Below are 8,218 nucleotides of genomic sequence, written 5' to 3'. Positions count from 1 at the left end.
CAAAATTGACCTTAAATTTGTATCAATAACCTACCCCCATATAAATGTAACCAAACATTTTTATTTTATATACCTTTGCCTTTTTCTTACTGAATACTGATACCTCATTTATTAACTGTTACCAATTTTTTAATTGACCTTAAACTTGTATCAATAACCTACCCCATATAAATTTAACCAAACATTTTTATTTTATATACCTTTGCCTTTTTCTTACTGAATACTAATGCCTCATTTATTAACTGTTACCAATTTTTTAATTGACCTTAAACTTGTATCAATAACCTACCCCATATAAATGTAAACATTTTTTATTTTATATACCTTTGTCTTTTTCTTTACTGAATACTAATACCTCATTTATTAACTTTATCAATTTTTTAAATTTATGTATCTTTAATCCATCCTCCCATTGAGGATGATCCTCCAATCCACCCTCCAACTGAGGGCAACTTCTTAGGTTCCCCTTGCTTTCCTGACCTTTGTTAGTTAAGGGCCTAGACATTTAATCTGGTAACCCTAGCTTGGTACCCTCTTTTTAATACATCCTTATAGCCTTACTTGTTGGCCAATCTTTTAAATCTCTCAGTTTTCCTTTTTTTTAATTTTCTGGAGCCTTGCAAGGAGTTGTAGGGAGGAGAAGCAACTGAGCAATGCGCTCTCCTACTGGGATGGAAACAACCCCACTGGCCACTGATGTCATTATTTTAATTTCTCCTTTGTTATTCTGGTCTATAACCCCAGGGTGTACCTGGATGCCTCAAAGGATAGTACTGGACCATCCCAAGAATAGTCCGACTGTGCCTGGGGGCAATGGCCCATGTACCCCAGTAGGGAGGGCCTGGATCCCCATCTTGGGTGTTAGGACTGCCCGGGTGGAGGGACCAATGTCCAGTCCTGCACTGCCTGAAGTGGCTCTAAGGAGGTCTGAGATATGAAGCGGTTGCTCTGGGGCCCTCTTCCAGTTTTTTTTGATTATTATTAGTAGGAAGGAAATTGCCCCCCAAGTCAGTTCTAGAGTAGCAGTCAGTGGCCCAATGATATCCCCTTTGGCAGCGGGGGCATAAACCAGGTCTCTTGAGACTAGTAGTACTATTTTGAGGGCACTCTCTATGGAAGTGTCCCTCCCTACCACAGCTGAAACATGTTTTTCTCCCTCCCTGATTAGATCTTTTTTTCCCCTTGGGGTTGAATAGTAGCAGCTAACACTTGGTCCTGGATGAAATTACCATCAATATCTCTACAGATCCGGATGTAGTCATTTAGACTTTTGTTGCAGTGGGGGCGAAGAGCCTCCTTACAGTACTTATTTGCATTTTCAAAAGCCATCTGTTTGATAACTGGCATTACAGGCCCAATGTCCCCAAATATTCTCTCTGCTACCTGACTGAGGCGGTCTACAAAGTCTTGGAAAGGTTCGGAGGGTCCTTGAAGGACTGTGGACAGGTGATCCCCTCCTTCCTTTGAAGGCAATGCTTTCCAAGCACCTTGGGCTGCTGCCGCTACTTGGGCATAGACAGCGATGTCATATTGCATTTGTTGTTGAGCGGTGGCATACTGACCACTCCCAGTAAGCATCTCCACATTTCTCTGGGGCTGTCCGGTCTGTGCATTCCTTTGGGCTGTCTGGCTGCATCTTTCTTGAAACTCACCTCTCCAAACCAAATAATCTCCCCCAGATAGAGTCACTCTGCAAAGCTGCTGCCAATCGCCAGGTGTCAAATTAAGAGGCACAAAAGATTCCATTAAGGAAAGTGTAAAGGGAGCCTGTGCTCCATAATTTAGAGTTGCCTCTTTCAGTTGTATCATATCTTTGAAACTTAAAGGGTCATGGCACCTAATGACCTGCTCAGGGTTGTTTGGGTCTGAAACTTCCATTACTGGGGCCACCACCGGACAGCATTGGACCCCTCCTCTGGCTCTTCCCTCCAGGTCCGAGAAGGAGGAGTCCCTCATTTTAGAGTATGGAGGAGGGTTTCTCTCCCTGTCCTGTCTTTTTTTAATTCGAGTCCTTTTTAGTGCCTTTTTAAGGGCCACAACCTCAGCAAGTAACCGTTCCTTCTCAGACTCTGACGAGTCAGAGTCTGGGTCTGAGCTATTTTCATTTTCTAGGTCTGACAGAGTACGATATACCCGATTCTGACTGGAGTCCCTCTTTTTGGGTCGCGTCCCGAGATTTCTATTCACTCTTTTGTTGTTGCTAAGAGATTCTGCCTCATCATCACTAACAATGGAGCCCCTAGTTTCAGGCAGAGTTTCTCCAGATGATTCATTGTCACTCTCTGCCTCAAAACTCAGGGAGGCTTGAGTCTCAGTCTCTTGTAACTCTGAAAAAGCCTCTTTTGTGGCCTGGACTACCTGGCGGTGGCTAGCCTTATCTGTCAAAAGTGCGCCCTTCACTAATCTCCATAAGGAGAATGTGGATGGGGGCAGGGCCTCAGGTCCCTCTTTTCGTAAAAGTTGATGAAGATCATGGCAAACCTCCTCCCAATCTGGGATATTTAAGCTCCCCCCAGTAATGAACGATGGACTGGCTCGTTCGATGGATTTTAGAAAGCCTTCTAAGGTTTTAGTCTTTACTGTAGTCCCATGTCCTTCAAGTAACTTTTTAACTTGATACTGTAATTCAAGCTTCCCAGAACTATTCCCCATGGTTTCTTTTCTTTTTTCCCCAATCTGTCCCTGGCCAGAAAAAGAGATGAATCCACTCACTTACCTTGCTTTCATGATCTCAGTGGGAACCTCCAATTTTCGCACCTGCTGAGCAGCCTGCATCCGAGAATGTAGCGAGGTGGTTGGGATAGATGACACAGAGACCGGTCCGTTGTGTAAAAAAGCTTTATGCTCCCCAAGTCGGCTTAGGAGAACTCCCCAAGACAAAATGCTTCCCTTTTTAAAGACTTCTGTCATCCATACACATACAATTCTCCAACCGAGCTCTCACACACCTCTCACAGCTCTCACAGACTTCTCATCCTCCTGGCTGGTAGTTAAATCTCCGGCACCAGAATCCGGCAGAAACAGCAGGGAACAGGAAGAAGCATCTAGCAGTAGGGGGGATCAAAGTCATGGTGTTTCAGTGAGTGAGCCTTATCGGAGCCCTATCAAGAGCGTTATGGCACTGAATTGTTTTCAGTAAACATTATCTTGCAGCTGCCTGCTCCTAGGCTGATGGAGGGGTGGGTTTCCGGCCAGGGTCTGTGATCCCCACAACTTCACTTTCATCTGTACATACACATGTTTCAATTGTTAGCAGAGCCTCTTAAAAGAACCTTGCTGGTTTTTTTGTTTTTGTTTTTTAGGCTGAGTCAGGAAGACTCCCTTAAGTGAGCCAAGTGAGACTCTGCTTGTTACTAGCAAAACAGAACCCACCTGAGAAAATGCTGCTTCCAAAAACCCATGCTTTCCTCCGTTTTTTTTTTTGTTTCTAAAATTCCTTTAAAGCTTTTGTCATTCTGCGTGGAAATTCATGATCCCACTTCTGATCACCATCATGTAAAGGGAAACCTTCCCGCCAGCCTGGTTCCAGAGCCGCATCAGTCCCAAATAAACACATAGGAGGCTATATTAATTATGAAGCTGTTGGCCTTGTTTGTTTCTTACTGGCTAGCTCTGACTTAAGTAATTACCCCATAATTGTTAATCTAGGTATTTCTCTTACCGGAGAAATTTCCGGGCTTCCTACCCCATGGCGTTACATCTGGACTTCCTGTGTTTCTCCTTCCCAGAGTCCTCCTGGACTCCTAGTCCCACCTATCTTGGTTCCCTATTGGCCAGCAGTGCTTTATTGACATATACACAGGACTTCCTTCATCAATGGAGTTTTTATATAGGGCATTTTTACTAAGTAGAGAAAGGGATAAAAATTCAATACCTTAAATAATGTTTGCAAATGTACTTTCTATCATAAATAGTAACCATTTAGAAACTATAATGAATCTATACTATTACATAAAAATTTATACTTTTAGGATCTATAACCATGAATTGATGTAACAGTTTAGAAAACAACCTCTTTGTTACTACCAAATAGAAAAAAACTCTCTGGAAAAACTTCATGATATCAGTAATTCCTATAAAATGATCAGTTATTACTAACTCTTTTAAAAAGAATAACGTTTCCCAAACTAGGTGTTGTGGCTCATGCCTGTAATTCTAGCACCCAGGGAGCTGACACAGGAGATCTACAGTTTTAGACTAGACTGGGCTTCATGTCAAGTTCCAGATGAGCTCAAACTACATAGTAAGATCCTGTCTTAAAAACAAGCAAGCAATACACAAAATTAACAATGAAATCAACAGAACGTTATATAAAAAAGAGTCAATACAACTGATAAATACCGTATTTAAACTTCAATCATTCCCTTTCACAACTTTTATTTTCACTTTTTTTCATTTTATGTGTCTGAATGTTTTACATGCATGTATGCATATATAACTTGTATATGCCCACAGAGACCAGAAGAGGGAGCCATATCCTCCAGAACTAGAGTTATAAATGGTTATGAGCCATCATGTGGATGCTGGGAACTGAACTCAGGTTATCTACAAGGTAAGCTATCATTCTTAACTGCTAATCCATTTCTCCAGTACCCTCACAATTTTTTAACATAAAAATAGATATAAAGGGGTTGGAAAAATGGCTCAGTGGTTACGAGTACCTGCTGGTCTTCTAGAGGACTTCAGTCCACTTCACAGTACCCATGTTTATACAGTTCACAACTGCCTGTAATTCCAGCTCCTGGATATCTTACCCCATCTTCTGAACTCTGCAGGCACTTACATATGTATATACACCACAATCCACATCCACACAGAGACACATAATGAAAAAGAAAATAAATCTTAACAAACAATAATGAAGAATTGTATTAGAGTTTTCAGCTTTATGCTCTCCTTCCCAGGAAGGGGAATTCAGAAAAAGTCTAAATTTTTTTTTGCCTTTCAATACAGGGTTTCTCAGTATAGATTTGGAGCATGTCCTGGAACTCACTCTGTAGACCAGGCTGACCTCGAACTCACAGAGATCTGTGAAAAGCTGATACACAGAAACACTTGCATGCACTATCACTCAGTCTGTGAATAGGAAGAATTGCAAAACTTTTCCCATCTGTTTTTTTTTTCTAAAATTCTATTTGAGCCAGGCGTTGGTGGCCCATGCCTTTAATCCTAGCACTCGGGAGGCAGAGGCAGGCAGATCTCTGTGATTTAGAGACCACTTTGGTCTACAGAGTGAGTTCCAGGACAGGCTCCAAAGCAATACAGAGAAACCCTGTCTCAAAAAAACAAAAAAAATCTATTTGAGTTTCACAGGTCTAAAAGCATAATTTTTATTTTTTTTAATCATGGAAAACTTTAAGTGGAAAATTTTATGTTTTTAAATCGCAAAATTCATGTGAAACCCTGTACTAAGAAGGCATTAAATGCCAGTTAATAGAACACTGATTAACATTTCCTTTTATATATAAATTAATATATATAGGGTTAAACATTTTTCTGTTAACATACTTATGTCTAAAAACATACCTCCAAATTTATCCAACATAGTGTGTATTTCATCTCTGTGAAGAAATTAGAATAAAAATTAAAGCTGGAAATATATAGTTCAGTGGTAGAGCATTGGCCCAGCACACACAAAACTTCACATAAAAAGTCCTTTAATTATTTATAACATATGTATGGTTTAGAACATATGTCCTATGCAACATATCAAAATATTTTTAGACAATTAAACTTCTATTATTATCTTATTGCTGAAAATTCATACATGTAAATCCCCATTACTTCATTTTATCCATTTCCCATTCCTGAGGAACTCTTCTCCAAATAGATAGTCTCCTTTCTATTTTCGTGTGTGTGTGTGTGTGTGTGTGTGTGTGTGTGTGTGTGTGTGTGTGTGTGTGTGTGAGCGAGAGAAGGTCTTAAGCAGGTGGTCGTGGTTGCTATGTGTTTGTGATTACAAGGTTTCCAGGAGCCCAGGCTAGGCTTGAACTAGCTATACAGCTGAAAATTAACTTAAATCTACCTCTCCTAGAGTAGGAATTACAGGTACTACTTTTGAAGTAGTCTATTGAACTGGCAAAAAAAATATTTGAAAATATTACCCCATATCTTCATCTGCTTCTGCAGGAGGCCATTTCCTCTTATCTTTCTTAAATACTGGGTTCTTTTCTGTTAACACTAAAAAGAAAAACATATTTGAAATTAATTATGTTATATTAGCAATAGTTAACAAAGTGCTATCTTGATTTGCCCTTCTCTGGAAGTTTTGCCAAAATTTCTGAAGCAGCTATAGAAATTAAATAATTTCTTTGCAGGCTTCATGAAATCAATTCACAATTTGCCAGCATTTTATAAGAACAAGTATTCCTGGGGTAACAGCATTTTAAATTATTATTTCTCAATATACTGGAACTACAGAGCCAGAAATTATACAGATGAAATTAGAAATGAAATATCAGAAAATCTGGGATTATGTAAAAAGCACATGAACTACAGGACACAGTCAATGTCCAACATCGGATATGCTGTACCTTCAGGCAGAGCCTTCTCAGAAACACTTGGATCATCTTCTTCGTCATCAAAGTCAAAAAGCACTAAGTACTCGTCCTTTGGTACCGCCATTAATCTCCCAAAACTCCTTCTTCTACTGGCAGTCAGATGTTTTCTTAGTTACAACAAGAAGGAAAAGAATCTAAAAAACTCATCTGAATCCAAAGGTGTCACTTAAATAAATGCCTAATTTAAAAATGTCAAAAAAAATTAAGTAAGAATTACCTTAGTTCAAGGAAAGATTAAGTTTTTCTCTTTTTTACATTTTAATAATTTTCCTTATCATTGAGAATTTCATATGCATATACAATAAATTGTGACATATATATACACACACACACATATATATATATATATATACCTATTTTCCCCCCTCCATCTTCTCCATGTATTCCACTTAACATGTCTGTCTCCCAAATTTGTTTTCTTAAAAACATAACAAAACAAAACACAACAGGATATATTTTTGAACCAAAGTTAACAATTTGTCAGTTTTCAGTTTAAAAAATGCAAAATTGGCTACTATATGAGTCCTCCCAACCCCCCCAAATGAGCAAAATGTGTTTGCACTTAACCTCTGAGACATCCGAATTCTGGTCCTAGCTATTACAGATTCTTTTTAAAAAATCGAGCAAGTCTGTATCTCAGTTTTAAAGTAAACTCATGGCGCTATCCAGAAAGATAGGCAAATGCCTATTCCTGGCAAAAAGACCCTATGCTCCATTAACAACACACACCCACCACCACTCACACAGAAAGGTCTGATATTTGAGACGCTGGGGATTCGGGAGAGCTGAGGATTTCAAACATCAGAAGATTACAAGTTCAATGCCAGCCCCGGCTAGCTGTGGTCTGAAATACAAAGGGAGATCCCAGGCTACATAAACAAACTGGCAGAAAAAGCAGACGGCGGTGGTACAGGGCTATAAGCCCAGTCTGTGTGCACCTGAGCCTGGAGGATCAGTGGTTAGAACCCATCCCGGTTACTTCAATCCTTCCTCTTTCTCTCTCTCTCTCTCTCTCTCTCTCCCTCTCTCTCTCTCTCTCTCTCCCTCTCTCTCTCTCTCTCTCTCTCTCTCTCTCTCTCTCTCTCTCTCTCTCTCTCTCTCTCTCTCTCTCTCTCTCTCTCTCTCTCTCTCTCTCTCTCTCCCTCCCTCTCTCTCTGACTCTCTCTCTCTCTGACATGCTTGTGAGTGTTTTTCCTCAATATATCTCTATGTACCACATGCACGCCTTATGCTCACAGAGAACAGAGCACCGATCCTCGGAAACTGGAGGTATGCATAATTGGGAGCCATCATATGGGAGCTTCACACCCAGGTTTGCTGAAAGAGCAGTAAGTGCTCTTAATAGCTGAGCCATTTTTCCAGACTAGTCTATGTGTGCTACAGAATTTCTCCCCAAAACTGTTTGCTTTCAGTGTTTTCCAACTTACACATTGTTTCTTTAAAGGCTATAACTTTAAAAAGGAGCTAAGACAGATCCATGGGATGATTCAGTGGGAAGAAAAGGAAAAGGGAAATTATGTAATTACAGTATAATCTCAAAAAGCAAAGGAAATCATTTTAATGACCCTTTTGTAACTTTACCCGCGTTCAGAAAAAGTAACTGACATGATTTTTATGGGGACTGCTTTCATGTTATGCATTGATTAAGAAAAAATGAC

The 8,218-nt window shown here is 39.9% G+C and overlaps 1 long non-coding RNA gene across 1 annotated transcript; it reads right to left on the bottom strand.

Moving 5' to 3' along the window:
• Positions 1-5,526: 5,526 nt before the first annotated feature.
• On the bottom strand, positions 5,527-6,715 carry LOC121139874. The gene is made up of 3 exons (XR_005876697.1): positions 6,534-6,715; positions 6,105-6,180; positions 5,527-5,561 (listed from the first exon to the last, which is right to left on the bottom strand). It is a non-coding gene; the product is annotated as an uncharacterized LOC121139874 (long non-coding RNA).
• Between the last annotated feature and the right edge of the window lie 1,503 nt (positions 6,716-8,218).

The sequence above is a fragment of the Mesocricetus auratus genome, unplaced genomic scaffold (assembly GCF_017639785.1).
Source record: "Mesocricetus auratus isolate SY011 unplaced genomic scaffold, BCM_Maur_2.0 Super-Scaffold_100003, whole genome shotgun sequence".
Taxonomy (NCBI): domain Eukaryota; kingdom Metazoa; phylum Chordata; class Mammalia; order Rodentia; family Cricetidae; genus Mesocricetus; species Mesocricetus auratus.
The sequence above is the reverse complement of the archived record's forward strand: the minus strand, read 5'-3'. Positions and strand labels throughout refer to the sequence as shown.